The following is a 6,000-nucleotide window of genomic DNA, read 5'->3' as shown; positions in this document are numbered from 1 at the left end:
TAACAGAGGAGAATGAACGCCAAACCATGAAAACCCACCATTGTGAGAAGTCGGCGACCGCCACGATGCGCTCGAAAGCAGGACGCCCGAAATGCTGAATGCTCATTGGTCAAATTTCTTGGGGTAACAGGCAGTCCTCAAATCGACTCACACTACTTCTCGCAGGGTTAGCAACAGTAACGGCTGAGGATTCTCGCAGACTAATGAAGTCATTTGGGTTGGATAACTAAAAAGTAAGTCACCGGTCAATCAAAAAGCACCGTATATTCCGTAAATATACTTCCGCATTTCGTCTCATATTTGCCGCGCACAGCAAACATGCTACAAATAGTTTGTTCGTAAGTGGAATGTTATTTTGGAGGAGTGTATGCCAATTTCTCAACTTTCCTTTAAGACGCATTAGGCGGTAGGACAAGCTGCGGTATGTTCGACAGCTTCAAGAATACATGAAGGCCCTTGTCTGTATTTGTGAACATAACAACAGTGGCTGAGAGGTTCAACAGAAACCCGAAGACTAATTTACAGGTTGCAAAAAGATCCCTCTGCCTTTCGGGTTACGTTCCGCCGGTGTGCGGTCGGAAAAATTATAGGAAGCAGCCAGATTCGGCCCTTTATTATGACAAAGCTAGTGCTGCGGTTTTTATTTCCGACAGAAAGCATTTCTTGAGCACATCCGGAAAATTCCACCAGCTGAAAAAATTCTTGGTTTTGGAACGTCGCGTCATAGCTACACTTGAGAAAACTCCGCAAATTATTCAGCATAAAATGGGCCAATAGGCTTTTTAGTCCCGCCGAAAGCACGCACCCACAACCCAAAAAGCCTCAGCAGTCAAGTCGAACACCGCTGGTCTTTTAAGGCCATCTTTGTAGGGCGTATGGTATAGCTTCAGTTCAATAAATCTGTCAGCGACTCTAGCGTAATGGTTTACCATAAGCTCTCAGATTCGGTGTGAAAATTTTGCCGGGCTTGTACGTAGGCTAATTGAATTGGGCGTAGGTGCACAACTTCACTTATCAGTTTGTCATCTAAAGAATAGCTACAAGTTGGACACAGCAACACACCAAGGATTAAACGGACGCGAGGCCTGAAAGCCTAAAAACTTTGCACCATGCAGGAAATTCAGTCAGCGGAGTCTTTCCAATCACGCTTGGCTCACTGCAAGATAGCTCACACCGGGCCTATCCCCGTTCACTGCAGCCTGAAAGCCGAGTTATGGAGTTTCACATGGGCAGTGGGCAAAAGAGTGAAGGACTTCTTATGACATGTTTGAGGCGCGAAATTTGTGGATGTAGATAGATCCGCAAACGCTCATGAGCTACGTTGTGATAAGAGGGAGGATTGCAGATTAACTACCCCCAGTTAAACATACTATCTCCAGGTAGATAAAAAAAAACCGCTGATGATGCCAGTTTGTCGAATCCGTTGAGTTAAGTGGGCAGGAAATGGTTTTGGTTGGGATTTAAGAACCCTGTCGGAAAATGGCAGCATTCCGTCCGCGATCGAGGAGAGATCATTCATCGTCGTTCGTTTGTAGCATTCTTTCGGTGTCTATCAACTATCTCTCGAAGAAAGCGTAAGGGTGGTAACTTTGGCAGTGAGGAAAAGCAAGAGTGCCGGGGTTGGGTTCGAAACACGGACATTCCTGCCAGTAGTTTCACACAGTAACCTCAACAGTTGGTGACTCAAATACTTGCGTGTCCAAACTAATCTGTTCACAGGTTTGGGCGCGAAAGCGATCTTACCTATTCTGCAAACGTGGCCGATTGTTTTGAAGAATTCCACAAGAAATTAGATTAATTGAGCGTCAAATTTGGATACTACTCATTCCTGTATTTTCATTTTGCCGCACTCAATATTGAGGCATTGAGGTCCCTAGGTCTGAGTTTCCGAGCTACCCATCCCGGGAGCCGGCTATCGGCAAGTTGTCCTTCAGCGCAAAATGACGTGTGAGCAGAGATGTATGTCCATTCTGGTCGATGTGCTCCTTTAGGAGATGAAGACCGAACTTCAGCAACTGAAGTAATGCAAAAGGTTTATTAATTCTTGGTTAGGCTGTACGTTTTTAGAGCAGCTACTTTCGAAGACCTGCGTGGCGGATTCCAGCGGTCTGCCTCCATGGTCACAGACAAGTTAGATTTAATGCAAAGTTCTGTTGGTATAAGTGCTTCACGATTCCTCTCAAGCGTTGAATTAAAAAGGGGGGCAGTTCAGTGCCGTCGGTACCAAGGGTTGGTAAAACCCCTTATTGCCCACGAGATTTAGATGGTTGAAACCAACTTTCAGATACTGGGTTCGACCATGTATTTTTGTTACCAAGTTTGTGGTATTACATTAGGGATGGAATGCTTCCAGCATTTCGGGTGCAAACAAATTTTCGAGCAAAACCCACACGTGTCCCAAGAAAGTCAAGAGGTCGACTCGTGCTTGCACATGCACTTCATCTGGCTACATGGCGTACAACCGTCTTTGGCATCGTAGGCCTTCCGTTTGCATAAAGCGAGCCAAACCTTCACATATTCATAGCGTGGGTTGGTTTGCCATTTACTTGCGGTGACTAGCCGAATGCAGCACACCAGAGCAAGGTACATCTCCCTGGAGGCCCAGCCAGAGCCAGTGGAAAGATTTCACAAACATGAATACTTGGTCGACAAAATAAGGCGGATGGGGACACACGAGCCCGCGAGCAACACGAGGCAGCCAATAACGACAATATAATTGGTTATTCCGCCATTCAACCACCGGTCCGTACAGGCTGCCCCCAGCATTCGAAGACAATGTTCTTCAGCCTAGGTGGTTGTCTACACCGAATAGCGATGCCCCCTGTGGTCTCTCGGGCTTGTCGACTGACCCGACTGATTGTAGATTTTTGGGGAACTGAATAGCGTAACACAGTTATTTCTGTGACGACGAGCCTTGTCCGCTGTGGTGCAGAACAGCTGCGGATGTGGCCAGCGGGGGAGTACAGAGGTTCGCCCCGTAGATACAGCCTTTCTGCTATCAAGCGATCAGCCTGTGGGGCAAACTAACGGGCGGACCTCGACCAGTTCACGGAACCCCCGGCCAAGCATGTCTAGTAAGTCCTTTGAGATTAAACTATTCTGCCCAACTCCACAACAGACTGAGATTAATAAGTTGAAATCCAGCTAAATGTACACTTTCTAAGTCTCGCATTCGAATCACCAGAAGGCATCAACTTAATCCGATTTCTGGGTGAAAGTCCTCAAGCGCACTTTTGAGGCATCTCACCCGACTGTGCCGCTACCTTGAGGTCAGAGCTTGCGTGATGCCGCGATCCTGCGGGCTAATCAAGGTTGAGCCATAAGGACGATGCCAAGGGATAGCAGCCGAAACAATTGCAGTAAGTGTGAAGTATCTTTATTACGTCGTATGGTATGTATCCACTCGCTGAATAGTAGCACAAACGAAAACTAAGACAAGAGCCACAGCGCCATCTCTCAAAGTTATAGATGCTGCTCTGACTAAATGGATTCAACAGTGCATCTTCACCGGCTCGTCACCACATCGGTATCAATGAGCGTGCGCTGGAGACCCTCGAGGTCAGTGAATCTTAGGGATGTAGTTTTCGCAGCCAAAAAGTACGAGTGTTTCGCATACATCTCTCTTCAGCTTCAAACTCCGTTGCGTCCAAAGGTGCGTGTGATCACCACATCAACAGAGGCACCGATCTTTCATTTTCAAGGGTACGGTTATTGATTTGATTGCTTTTATAGGGGTGGGATGTTCCAACGACTGTATCTAAGAGGTTTAAGAGGTTAAAATGGTTTTAGCCTGTTTCCTTTCAGAATTACCATCAAAGTAAGGCGGAATGAAGTAAACGGCAAGCGCGGTTACCATCCACTACGTTTTTACCGGTGAACAGGCGCGGATATAACATAGCGACAACGATTATGGTGACAAAAAATATCTTTGGTGGTACTCTCTAAGATCTTCCTGCGCATTCCGACAAAATCAAGCTTACGGGCGTAAGGTCTCTAGTCGGGAAGATCTCCTAGCAGAATGATGGCAATTCGCATGCAGTTTGTCGGAGAATCCTACACCACCTAACGAGTTGCGCATACATAAGGGTGAGTATCATTCACAGATATGCAACGGTACAATGCATCAAGTGTTCCATAAATATTGCAGTCGAAGCGAAGAGATTGCCGTAAGCAAAAGTGTCGTTCCAAACTGCCGTAAGCCAATTCGTCTAACTTGCTACGTGGGACGAGCAGAACTGACCTAAACGCTATTTAACTATCCAAAAGGAAGGGGATATTGTGTAAATTAGAAATCATGCGAAGGCTCCATGGATCTAAAGAACATCGTGGGGTGTTAGGCTTTGCAACCTTCGCATTTATTCCTTCTGGTAAAGCGTTATTTACATAGGAACTGGTGGGGCTTGAGGAACTTAAATGCTCGCCCGTCCAAGCAAATAGGTTTATGCACTATAGGGCTGAAAAGAACAACTGGACTAGACCAACACCTCGTAAAATCGTTCATCTCGAATGTGCAACATTTCCGGTTAAATCAATTTCCTTTTGCCAGTTTTGGTCGGCCGGAGTCATGTTGGTGCTAACTTGAACTTGGATGTGCGCCACAAATGAAGGCCTACAGGAATTGGGCTGATTATAACGCGGTTTAATCTAGGTAATTTGTGTCCCGGAATTCTGCTAAAAATGGAAGCATTGTGGTAAATCTTCCCTGATACCATGACGTTTGCATAGGCTGGAAACTTTTTGTTTACTGAATTCATGTTGACTGCATAGGGGATGGAGTCTATCACAGTGTGCCTATACGCGAAAATTGTATTATACTGCATGGCGTCAAATGGGTATACATAGAGTTCCTTCTTATTAGGTTAGTCATTGTATGTAAAACTAACAGTGATATCTTTCACGCCAGGCTAGGATTTCTAAAGTTTGTGACACAATAGAAAGTTCGGCTACTCCACCTGCCTGACGGCATCCACCGCTGTCGTGCGATCAAGCTTTTAAGTCGAAGGTTTTAGTTGAGAAACCTGGGCGTACTTTTGTTAGGTCTAAAGACCATGGAAGGGCCTCAGATTACCCAAATCTATGAAACCACCTACCTTCGGGTCAACCCATTTGCCAAGCGACGACGTAAGAGGCTTACCCCTTTTCTCAAAGATACCATATATAAGTGTTCGTGGCATTTCCGTATTCCGTGAAATAACTGAGCTTGAGTCGACTTCTGCCTCTGGGCGTTGCGACCTGCGTCCCGTTGGTGATCTCGCATCTGATGTAGCGGGACGTCGGCTCTGAAGCAGCATGTTTGGCCCATTGGTTACATATAAGCGGCCAATTCTGAGCTATCTGGCACTCTATCTCTAAAAAAACAATTTCGGGCTTAGGTAACGGTTGCTGATTATTTAAGACAGTCGCCTGAACACTGACTGACTGTGGTTACAACCGGTTGGAAGCCTCTGGTCATAATCCAACAGCACATGGTCGCAAGGATTAGAGGCTTTACCACACATCCCGCTCGCCTTCGACCAGCAAGGACACGCGTGGGTGATATGTCTAGTTTATGTGCCAAACTTAACAGCCTTGACGTGCACATTTGCAACTGTTTGGCCATTCTGTTGTGTTGGCGCTGAGGTTAGATGTGGTGAACTCCCATACAGTTTCTGACATCCCATACCTGGTTGATGTAATCGCCATTACCTACCAGTAAGTTCTTGGATGTCGGTCATCATGGAATGCATATATCCACAAAGGTCACGTTCGATTAATTATCCTGGACTCATCGATTGGTGTGAAAAGACTTTATGCTGGGCGAGTTGAGCAAAGCAAGCTGCAATGCAATACGGATATACAAGGAGTGGGGAATACCCAAAACTCTACGGCCAAGGTAATCAAAAAGCTAGGCTAACGTGAGAATGCGGCATTATGAGTTAGCTTAAAACGTGTTGATATTATAGACCTTGGGCTCAGATAGAAAGTCTAGAGTAGACAAAAATGAATGCCATGCCATACATC

Source organism: Opisthorchis viverrini (assembly GCF_000715545.1).
Source record: "Opisthorchis viverrini unplaced genomic scaffold opera_v5_475, whole genome shotgun sequence".
Classification (NCBI taxonomy): domain Eukaryota; kingdom Metazoa; phylum Platyhelminthes; class Trematoda; order Opisthorchiida; family Opisthorchiidae; genus Opisthorchis; species Opisthorchis viverrini.
Note: the sequence above shows the minus strand (reverse complement) of the source record.